The sequence below is a fragment of the Mirounga leonina genome, unplaced genomic scaffold, assembly GCF_011800145.1.
Source record: "Mirounga leonina isolate KUSES-001 unplaced genomic scaffold, KU_Mleo_1.0 Mir_168, whole genome shotgun sequence".
NCBI lineage: Eukaryota > Metazoa > Chordata > Mammalia > Carnivora > Phocidae > Mirounga > Mirounga leonina.
The window spans coordinates 18,756,681-18,768,962 of record NW_023270426.1 but is presented as its reverse complement, the minus strand read 5'-3'; positions in this window follow the sequence as shown (position 1 = coordinate 18,768,962).

Below are 12,282 nucleotides of genomic sequence, written 5' to 3'. Positions count from 1 at the left end.
TTTTCTCATCTAAGATGCTTTAGGAAAATACGTACACACACTCTATGTTAAAAAAAAAAAAGGTCTAGTTTCTTTTTATCTCTCCTCTGACCTAATTGACAGTATTTTTGGTGGCTTGTGGAGTTGGTGGTCCAAAGCAAAAAGCCCTGTTTTTCTACGTCTCCATTCCATTTTATTTTATGCTTTCACAAGAAATACATCTATCTGTGTTTTTGCTTTCTCACTTAAATGCCCTTCCTCTTTGAACAAATAATATATCTGGTGTGCAGTAGCTTTAACCCAGGGTCCAAGTGACCTAGATACCAAGCAGTTGTTTTCAGGTCCTGTGGTAACAGAACTGACTTCGAAAGAATGCCCGTTTTCTAATCAACATGTGGAACTATCTTCCAGGTGTACAGATTCTCTAATTCTAGTGGTTAGCAGAAAAGGGCTTGTGGCCAAAATGGCTTGGGTTTAGAATGGTTTCCAGAATTTAACTAAGTTTCTAATTGTACAGAATGGGTTTTAGTATTCTAAACTACAAAGTGTTAGTAACCTACCTGATTATGAAGTGGGTTTAAAAAATGCTTTGGTAAGTATAGTAATTTCACTTTAAAAATATATAATTGCTGTTGCTGATTTCTCAATTAGTAACAGATTAAAAGAATTTTTATAATAAACTTTTTTTAAAAAATCAAAGACTTGTCAACTAAAAATGAGTGCTTTGAGATTTCTATACCGATGACTTGTAGAAATTTGCTTTGGAACTTTGAAGGGTAAAATGAAATGGTAAAATGGTGTGCTTATTTCTTAGGTGGAATTTTTTTTTTTTTTAAGATTTTCTTTATCTATTTGACACAGAGAGAGAGAGTGAGCAAGCACACAGAGGGAGAGGGAGAAGCAGACTCCCCGGTGAGCGGGGAGCCCGATGCGGGGCTCGGTCCCAGGACCCTGAGATCATGACCTGAGCTGAAGGCAGACGCTTAACTGACTGAGCCACCCAGGCGCCCCTTAGATGGAATATTTTTAGCAAACAGGTGACTTTTTTCCTTTTCTTGGTTGCAGTAGATACGTTTTAAATGCAAGTATAGTTAGTATTATTTTTCAGAAAGACTTAGCTTTAGATTAGTACGATAAGGCTGGTTATTTCTGTGGTTCTTAGCCTTGATGCCCACAGAGATTCTGATTTAAATTGGAGGCATATCCAGGCATAGGTATTTTTAAGTTTCCCAAGTGATTTTAATTTACATTTAGATTTAAGAATCACTGCTCAGTATCCCAGCTACAAATTTAGGAAAATTGGCTTTTGTGGTGATTGGTGGTGGTTGTAGGTTTTGGTGAATAATTAAAATATACCATGTGACTCTTTGTTTCAACAGTTTTATCCTGTATAATATGCAGTCCCTTACTTTTCAAAAAGCCATAATGTGTTCCTAGAAATGGGCATTAGTGATGGGCATGTTCGCTTTGTAGTGGATTCTCTTCCCATGAGCTGCAACTTTTTTTTTTAAGCCTTCATCTGTTCTCACATTCTTTGACATATTTCTGGTTTTTGTAAACTTTTCTTTTTAACTTGGGTTTTTTCCCTTCACAGTTGTACGTTTATTTTATGAAGGCTGTGGATTTATTATTTCGGGCATTCCTGATGGTCTCCATACTTGTTTCAATTTTAGTTTAAGCCTATGTCCAGGGACTATAAGTACATTTTATTTCTCCTTTTTATTCTGCATATTTATACAGGTACGGCCATCTAGACAAAAATGGGATGTTGCTGAAATGGCACTGTTGCAGTCCTAGTGCTATCCTGTAAATATGTTAGTGTTTATCAGCTGGTGTATAAATTTGAGGGAAAGAAAATATGGATTATGGATATTCATACAAATTTGTTTAAAAGTTGAACTTGCAAAGATCAGTGATAACTAAGAGTAAGTGGACTGAGCAGAAAACCCTAGATGTGTGATTCCTGTCAAACCTGGACCAGAATCCCTCTCCCAGAGGGTAAAAGAGATAGATAGTAAATGCTTCGGAAAAGGCCAGGTCTTCTTTTTCTTAAAGGCAAAACACAAATTCTCACGGCTGAAGGTTTTGTTTTAATTCCAGTATAGTTAACATACAGTGTTGTTTTAGTTTCAGATGTACAATTCAGTGATTCAACAATTCTGTACATTATTCAGTGCTCCTCACAATAAGTGTACTCTCAATCCCCTTCACCTATTTCACCCATCCCCCCACCCAGCTCCCCTCTGGTACCCATCAGTTCTCTAGATCTCGTGGCTGAAGTTTAATTGTTTAAGTAGTTTGTGTCCTCAACAGGTTTGGGATAAGTAGATGGGCTGTTGAGTTTTCTTTCCCTAAAAGGCTACAATAATGCAACATGTGGCTCATACTGCTACTTAGATTGCCCCTTGGCAATCTCTCTGGAGATAGCCTTAACCATCCAGAGTATTGTCATTGGGAAAGTCCATTTAGGCTTCCGTGGACAGTACCAGTTATGTTCTTCAGTGATGATTAGCAGACATTTCCTAGTGTAACAGTAAGCTGTAGCTGCCAGCAAGTCCAGGGCCCATTGGTGGAAGTCAAAGACCAGAATTGTTAGAGAAAAGGGAAAGAGTGCTTGCTGTGGAGTCAACAACGAAGACCGAAGTGAAAGGTTCAATGAAAGCTATTGGAAATGGCAAACACCATGGAGTGCCTCTACCTCAAGGCTTAGCATACCTTCTGAGCTGTAAGGAGATTCAGTGGTCTAATTTGGTTTAAGCTTTTGCAGTAGATCCAGAACTGCTTTAGCATGGCATAGTACTAGGGGGCAGGGGCAATGGCTGGTAGTTAGGTTTTGTCAGCCTTGTCAAGGGGAGGCCTCCTGACTCCAAGGTCAGGAGTGTCCAGATATGTCTCAGGAAAAAAGCCAGGTTATGAGGTACAGTGAAATATACCAGATGTAAAATGTGTAGAAAAAGCCTTTCCTGTGTTGGGTCCAGCTTTCCTTTCAAGTACCTTGCCAGCAGTAGTGAGAGTCTGGGAGGTGTGTTGAATGCAGCAGGCCAGAGGAGTTGGGGGAGAAGCTATATAATGTTTGGTCTTAAGCATACTTTGTTTCCCAGAATCATGCAAAAAAAGGGTGATTAATCTCTACTTTGTTACACATAAAACTACCATTTTTATTTTAATCCTTTCAATGATCTGTGACTAAAAGTAGACCACAAAGACAAACCCCAGCACACTACTACCTCCCCATGACCACACTGGAGTTGGTTGTAAAGGGCTGGCACATTCAAACATGAATTAAGATCTTTGGGGTGGCAGTGCGATACCTCTCATGACTTGGAAGAGGTCAAGGTGATAGATCTGATTATACCCTCTTTGGTGTTACTACAGAATATTTTGCCCTTAGCTTTGGATATCTTTATGTTTTTAAGATTTCATTTGTCAGAGGGAGAGAGAGCACAAGCAGGGGGAATAGCAGAGGGAGAGGGAGAAGCACACTCCGGGCTGCGCAGGGAGCCCGATGCAGGACTCGATCCCAGGACCCTGGGATCATGACCTGAGCCGAAGGCAGATGCTTAACTGACTGAGCCACCCAGGCGCCCCTGGATATCTTTAAAACAAGATTGAGGGGCTTTTGGCTGGCTCAGTCTGTAAGCTTGCAATTCCTGATTTCAGGGCAGGAGTTTAAGGCCCACGTTGGGTGGGGCACCTGGCTGGCTTAGTGGGTAGAGCATGTGACTTGTGATCTTGGGGGTTGTAAGTTTGAGCCCAATGTTGAGTGCAGAGATTACTTTAAAAAAACAATCTTGATTGTGTTACAGGCCTTTGGGTGTTTGCAACTTCACTGAACATACTAGGAAAAATAACCCTACTCTAGAAATCAGAAGCCAGGGTTTTATTTTTTTTAAGTTTATTTAAGCTTTACACCCGACATAGGGCTCAAACTCACAACCCCAAGATCATGAGTCACATGCTCTTCTGACTGAGCAGGCCAGGTGCCCCAGGAGCCAGGATTTTAAAAATAGGGCCAGAAATGTGGATAGATGACATACTTCATGGGAGTATTTGTTGAAGGCACCTCTTGGAAGTACTTGGACATTTCTGCTACCTGAATGGTAGATGGCCTACATCATTAGGTCTGTTAGAAGAATGCGCAGGGTAAGTGATTTGTGGCTTCTGAAATACATAATCTCAGTATAAAAATCCGAATAGTGACAGCTGACATTCTGAACTAGGTTAGGGTTCTGGTGTTCTCAGCATCTGTGAATGAGGAGAGTGCTGGAATGACCATTACTTAATGTAAAGACCGTAGTTAAATCCAGAATGACTTGGAAGAACAGTAGGTACTGGACATTCAGAATGAGATGGCAGAAGTTGCTAATGGTGAATAATGTCTAACGTAGCATTTCCCATGTGCCAGACATTTTTACATGGATTATTTTATTGTCTCAACAGTTTAAAAGGGCAGAGAAGGTAAAACTGTTCAGGCGTCTGCCACCAGAGTCCCAAACTTAGAGAAAGCATTAGAGTTCTCTTTCCTTTGCTGAGATTAGTATTTAGTGGTCTTTGAAGGGTGGGCAAAACCCTCCACAGCTTTTGGTTCCAGAGAAAATGACCTGTGTCTGTGTCTGACCCCTGCTTCTAGAAGCTGAGTGTGTGCCAGGCCCTTTGGGAAGCATGGCGAGGGAGGTTTGCACTTTGGCCCTGTTGAGGTTGGCCCAAGTCATATCCTGGTCACTGCATTCCTGGAGTTAATGGAATGACTTGACTTGTGTATCTCAAGGACATTTATATGAACCAGATTTCGAAAGAGCTGAGACTGATTGAGAAAATAATTTTCAACTTAGCACCACACACCACAGCCTGTTATTTCTGAGAGTAAAGGAACTTTCACATTGGCCTTGGGTTGACAGATGTATTAAAAATGGAAAGGAGAACCCATGGTTTCTTTTAAGGAGGTATATATGGAATAGGACACCCCACCCCCAACTTCTAAGTCTTTAAGAGAAGTTTTGGATTCACAACAAAATTGAGAAGGCAAAGATTTCCCATCCTGTCCCCACATAAGCATAGCCTCCCCTATTATCAACATACTCTACCACAATGATAGACTTGTTAAAATTGATGAACCTGGGGCACCTGGCTGGCTCAGTTGGAGGAGCATGTGACTTGATCTCAGGGTTGTGGGTTTGAGCCTCATGTTGGGTGTAGAGGTTACTTAAAAATAAACTTAAAAAATTGGTGGTGGGGGGTGCATCTGGGTGGCCCAGTCAGTTCAGTGTCTGCCTTCGGCTCAGGTCATGATCCCAGGGTCCTGGAATCCAGCCCCACGTCGGGTTCCCTGCTCAGTGGGTGGCCTGCTTCTCCCTCTCCCTCTGTCTGCTGCTCCCCCTACTCGTGCGCTTTCTCTGTCAAATAAAATCTTAAAAAAAAAAATTATTTATGGATGCCTTCACAGGCATACATACTAGCACAAACAAGCCTACCTGTTTGTAGAATGGTCATACCTCATAATGTAAATATTAAATTGCCTCCTTTGGGAGCAACTTAGGTTAGCTTTGTGTGTGGGTGTGCGTGCATGCACGCGTTACTCCTTACCTTTTTAAAACATGGTAGCAGACGCTCTTGCACATTTCTTTTTTAGTTTAACATCTATGTGACAACCATTATTTTACAAGTAACTAGTAGTGAGTTGGTGAAAAGTATGCTGGGTCCCTGAAGTAGTTTAATGTTAAAACGGAGGCAAAACTAAGGTAACTCACCACGTTGTGCATGTGTGGTCCTAGTTGGGCACAGCTCCAATACAGGGTGACCAGTTGTCTTGGTGTGTCTGGGACTTAAGCATTTCCCAGGATGCGGAGCTTTCAGTCCTCAAACTGGGACAGGTGGTCACCCCACTATGTTCCGTGCCTACATCTTGTAGGCACAGGAAGCCTTTCCCACCCTCACCAGCTTTGTAGGATCCAGGCTCTTCTTTGGCTCTCCTCTGAGTTCCTGGTAGGAGAATGGGGGAGGTGGTAGCTGGATGAAGTGACTCAGACCTGAGTCCCAAGTCCATTAGTTGCGTGGCCTGGTGTCTTGGGTTAGCCGGAACCAGTCTTTGCATTTAAAATTTTTTTTTTTTTTTTTTTAAGATTTTATTTATTGAGAGAGAGCATGAGGAGGGGAGGGTCAGAGGGAGAAGCAGACTCCTTGCCGAGCAGGGAGCCCGATGTGGGACTCGATCCCGGGACTCCAGGATCATGACCTGAGCCGAAGGCAGCTGCCCAACCAACTGAGCCACCCAGGCGCCCCAGTCTTTGCATTTAAAAAACTTAGGACTCCAGGACATGCTGACTCCTGGCATTCGAAGCCTGTGCCATATCGATGGCTCTTGTTTGTGAGAGAATTTCAAGGCTTTCCAAGTCTTGAAGCAAAGGACAGAAATATTTGTTGAAGGGGGAGATGAGAAGAAGGAATAAATCGACGAAAAGAATAGGAAGAAAGGGGGATAGCGAGAATGTGTGGGTTTGGGGTTGGGGGTGGAGTATATGATTCTAGCAAGAGGGCTTAGTTCTCTGAGCCAGAGTGCAGTAAGGGGCTGCTTCCATCTGAGGGAGCAGAACAAATGAGCGCCAGAAAACATGTTGCCATGGTGTCTGAGTAATGTCCATGGGTAAGTCAGCCACTGCCAGGCACCAGCTGAATTAAATGGTTGGTGAGAGGGCGGGTAGTGGCTGGTGGTATATCACAGGTCCCTCAAGTAAGACAAGTGACTGGATGGCCTCCATGGGCTTAGGAGCCATTTTTGACTTTCACTGCAGCTGTGTCCTGTCTTTATAAGACAGAACAGCATGGTGTGGGGAAGGGGAAGCGAAGAGTGAGGCTCCTGATCCCAAGTGTGTTGTCCTGTTTTTCATCATGAGCACTTCTTCATGTTAGCCAGGAGCCTTTTCAAATATCACAACCTTTAAAAGGGCAAACAGGAGAAAATAGATTTAAACACACGCTCAACAACTACTTACTGAGTAGTTGTTATATGCCGGGTGTTAGTAGGGACTGGGAATAAATACAGTGCGGTCCAACACCAAGTGTCTGCCCTTGTGGAGGTTACATTTCTGGGAGACAAATACAAAAGTCAGATAGGAACAATGTGCTATGAAGAGAAGCAAAGCAGGGCACGAGGCAAGGAGGTAAAAAGAGGTACCCTATTTTTTAAAATTTAAATTCAACTAACATATAATGTATTATTGGTTTCTGAGGTAGAGATCAGTGATTCATCAGTCTTATATAACACCCAGTGCTCATTACATCACGTGCCCTCCTTAATGCCCATCACCCAGTTCCCCCATCCCCCTACCCTTCTCCCCTACAGCAACCCTCAGTTTGTTTCCTGTGATCAAAGAGTCTCATATAAGAGGTACCCTTTTTTTTTTTTTTTTTAAGATTTTATTTATTTGACAGAGAGACACACAGCGAGAGAAGAAACACCAGCAGGGGGAGTGGGAGAGGGAGAAGCAGGCTTCCCGCTGAGCAGGGAGCCCGATGCGGGGCTCGATCCCAGGACCCTGGGATCATGACCTGAACCGAAGGCAGACGCTTAACGACTGAGCCACCCAGGCGCCCCAAGAGGTACCCTTTTACCACACCCTACACATACATGCTGTTTGCACAGGCTGTCCGCAGCTCACCAAGTTTGTGAATCATGACGATTTTCTGCCTGATGGCATAATACATATTGATGTAGTGGCTTTTAAATGTTTCAGTTTATATAAATTTTATTTGAATTTAACACTGCACTGATTGGGCTGGTAATGAGGCTGGTGCTTTCTGAGGAAGTGACACCGAGCTGAGGCCCAAAGGATGAAAAGGAGCTACTCCTTTTCACCAGTCTTTATTAGACACGATCACAAGATCACCCTTCTTCTAAAAGAGAAAACTAGAGTGTAGTTTGTAGAGCAACACCGACCGTCACATGATGACATATCCAGAGATTTCTGCTTTTACCTGCTGACGGCAGGAGGTCAGGGGCAGCAGGAGGGAAGCTGCGGGATGGGAACCTATTGCAGCCCGGGCTAGGATTTTCTGTCCAGAGTCTGATGCCTGCACCCGAGCAGCAGGACGTGGACAGAGAAATGGACCCAACTGTACTGCTAGGGGCTCATTTATCCAAACGTCGAAGTGACCACAGTTACTGCCAGACAATCCCCTCTGCTTCCTGATTCACAGTCTCTTCTCAGATTGCCAGCACTCTCCTTTCCCGAACTCCAGGACTCCAATGACCTTGCCGATTTATACTTTCTTCTCCCTGCCCCCACCTCCACCAGCCTTTCTGCAGCCGAATCTGTAACGCTGACCTCAACTGGATTATTCCCAACAGCATACAAACATGGCTTCAGTATCTTCAATCCTGAAAACAAACTCTGTTGACCTCACAGCCCCCATAAGCATCTGTGCCTTCTCTTCTTGGCAAAACTTGGAAGAACTGTTATCCTTTGTCCATCTCCTCTTGCATTTTCTTCTCAGCCCATTGCTCCACTTAAATAATCAACTTTATCAAGGTTATTTTTACACTGCCAAGCAGAGTAGACTTTTTTTTTTTTTTTTTTTAAGTAGGCTTTACACCCACTGTGGGTTGAATTCCTGACCTAAGAGCCACATGCTTGGGGCACCTGGATGGCTAAGCATCCAACTCCTGGTTCCGGCTCAGGTCGTGTATTAAATTATAGTTTTGGGGCATCTGGGTGGCTCAGTTGGTTAAGCATCTGCCTTCAGCTCAGGTCGTGATCTCAGGGTCCTGGGATCAAGCCCCAGTCGGGCTCCATGCACAGTGGGGAGTCTGCTTCTCCCTCTCCCTCTGCCTGTCCTCACTGCCCCTCCCCCTTGATCGTTCTGTCTCCCCTGAAATACAATCTTTTTAAAAAAAATTCCAGTTTTTAGGGGTGCTTGGCTGGCTCAGTTGATAGAGTATATGGCTCTCTTTTTTTTTGTTTTTTTAAGATTTATTTATTTTTGAGAAAGAGACAGAAAGTGGGGTGGGAGGGGTGGGGACAGAGGGAGAAAGAGTATCCTAAGCAGGCTCCACGCTGAGCACGGAGCCTGATGCTGGGCTCCATCTCACAACCCTGAGATCACGACCTGAGCCGGAACCAGGAGTTGGATGCTTTACCATCTAGGTGCCCCAAGCATGTGGCTCTTAGGTCAAGAATTCAACCCATAGTGGGTGTAAAGCCTACTTAAAAAAAAAAAAAATTCCAGTTTTTAGCATTGGAGGCAATTGACCAAAACAACTTCCTGGAAATAATTTCTTTCCTTGTCTACCATGACACTTGCTGCACTTGTTTTCCTCCCTTTTGACTGCCCAAGTCTTTTGCTAAATGTTAGTGTCACACAATGCTTAGGTCTCTGTCTCTCTTCTACCTAGGTGATCTCATTTCGTCCCATCTATATGCCGAAGAGTTGCAAGCGTATATTCTTAGCCCCTGTTCTCCCTTGAGCTCCGGAGTTGTATCTCTGACTGCCTTCTTGTCATGACCCCAAAGTTTAACATGTAGCTCACGCTGAATTCCTGATCTCCTCCCACCCAAACTCCTGGGGTTCCCTATCTTGGTAAATGGTACCACCATTCACGCAGTTATCCTCCACGTGTAATGCATTAGCTATACCTCCACATGCGTCTTTCTCCTCATCTCCACTGCCACTGCGCTGGGTGAAGCCTCCTGAAAGATCTTACTACTTCCCTTCACACAGTCACAGAATGATCTTTCTCAACTGTCGATCCCATCAGGCCACTTGCTGCTTACCCTCCATCCCCTGAGGTTGCTAAATGCAAACAGAATAAAATCCAACTTTATGTCTTCCCTGCCAAGCTTCATGCTTTGGTCCTTGCCTGCTCCTTTGCCTTCATTGCATTTCACTCTCCCCCCCATTAAGCTCTGACGATGCTGGCCTTGCTGTTGCTGGAACATACCAAGGTCATTCTTAACTCAGAGCCTTTACACTTGATCTCCTTGAATAGCTGTTCCACTTCTTTCCATGGCTGGTGCCTTCTTTGGCAGGTTTCTGCTTACATGTGTTGCTGCCCCTGCCTCCCCCAACTTCACTATCTGGATCAGCATTTATTTTCCTCACAATACTTACCTATTTAACATTCCCTTATTTGTGTGTGCTTATCATATCTTAACCACTAGAAGACAGACCCCCTAAGACTGAAGTCCTTTTTCTGTCTTGTTTACCACTGCCTCTTACTAGGGAAATACTCATTGACTGGTTGGCACAGGACACACTAGCAGCTTTCTGGGCCAGTGAGGGTGTCCTGGGTTGAGCCTGTACACAAGAGATTCTCCAGAGGATGTCCTTGCCACTCAGTGGCCCCTGGGCAAACAGGCCTTCCTAACTAGGCCTTCAGCATTCACAAACTAGCCCTTGGTTTGTAAGAGATACTAAAGTCGTACTTGCTGGAGCGCCTGGGTGACTCATAAACGTCTGACTCTTGATTTTAGCCCAGGTCATGATCTCAGGGTTGTGAGATCGAGCCCAGTGTCGGGTTCTGCGCTGGGGGTGGACTCTGCGTAAGATTCTCTTTCTCCCTTTGCCGCTCCTCTCTCTTTCAAAAAATAAAAATAAAAAATAAAAAAATTAAGTTATACTTGCCTTCCCCTCATTGATGTCTCCCCAAGTCTGGCTTCCGGAATGTTCAGCATCTCAGGGTCCGGCCTGGAGCTCCATGGATAGCCAGCTGGCAGGCTGGGCTGTGGACCTCTCAGACAGATTGCCCCTCTCTTGTGGTTTTTGCCCCAGTGTGCTGGGCTCCAGATGCCACACTGGCCATGGTGTCCTCTGGTTCCCTAGGGAGGATATAGTGGGAGATAGTAGGTCATGCCTGTCATGATTTTGTCATCTACAGAACAGCCCTTGACGGCCTACACTGCCCTGCTTTTAAAGACTGAGCATGCCTGGCCCCTGTTGCTAGGACTTGTGTGCGTGAACTTGATTTCACAGAGGGACGCTGTTACAGGGCTGGAGGCTACTTCCAGGGTCACACTGCAGGTGTGTAGTCAAGTTGCACTGGCCTTCAGCCTCTGATGGTCACACCAGGGATCTGGACAGGACTCTTGGTCCTGGAGAGGAGAGAGGGCAGCTTCGGGAGGCATCTCAGGGAGGGGGCAGGCTCCGTGAATGACTGCTGGCCCTCTGGCACCATCTGCTGGCCAGAGCCAATCAGTGCTTGGGGACTGGCCAGGACCAGACTGTAGGGTAACCCTCTCCCTGTCCCTGCCTTTGCTGCGAAGCCACTCTGAGTACCCATGTATCCCCATGGGCTTTCCCTCTGGGGGGAGCTGGAACAGAGGGTAGCCCATGCTCTTCTGGGAAGCTTTGACTCATCCGTGGTTCAGTCCCACCTCCCCTGCTGTGTGGCTTGGGACAGGTTACGTACATAAGAAGCCATCTCAGCTTCATGGGCAAGCTCACTCTGGTTTGATAACCCTTCAGTGCAGCCTGGACCCATGAGTCTCTGATGGTGTCAGGCACAGATATGGGTCGGGAAGTTTTCTCCTCTTCCATTTAGGTGTGGATGCCACTTCTGTGTAGAGCTTCCATAGCAGCTTCCGGAGGATGGGTCCATAGCCTACCAGGGGAGGGCCCTGCACTGGCTGGCTGAGGTAGAAGCGAGGAAGCTGATGAGTGGCCCTCTCTGCAGCTTTGTCCAAGGCCTCGGTTGGACTCTTGAGCCCTGTGGAGGTAAGTCCTCCCTTGGCAGAGGAGCCTGGCAACCATCTCCCACCTTCCTTCCCAACATCTTGCATTACTCCTCCAGCCTTGGCTGTGAACGGTTGGGCACCCATGTGAAAGGAGAGGCTACAGGGGCTCAGAGTTCCTTGAGGAATTGATACTGGCACCATGCTAAGCATGCAACATACATCGTCACATTGTATGCCCCTCCCCCATTTTTAAAAACTTGGTCTAGTGCTCATGTGCAGTACACAAATATGAGTACTGCTTGGTGAATTTTTATATATGCACACACTCATGCAACTATCACCTGGATCAAGGTCAGAGAATTTCTAGCATCGCAGAAGCTTCCCTCATCTGCTAAAGGTAACTACTCTGCTATCTTCTCTAAATTAGTTTTTGCCTGTTTTCAGTCTTCATTTCAGCGGACTCAGGCAGTAAGTACTCCTGCAGTTTCTTTTGTTCAACATTATGTCTGTGAGATTCGTCCATGCCGTTGTGGAGGTCAGTAGTTTCTTTTTCTGCGCTGTTTACTCTTCCACTGGGGGAATATACGAGGTTATTTTTTCATTTACAGTTGGTGGATTTGCTGTGAACATTCTTAAA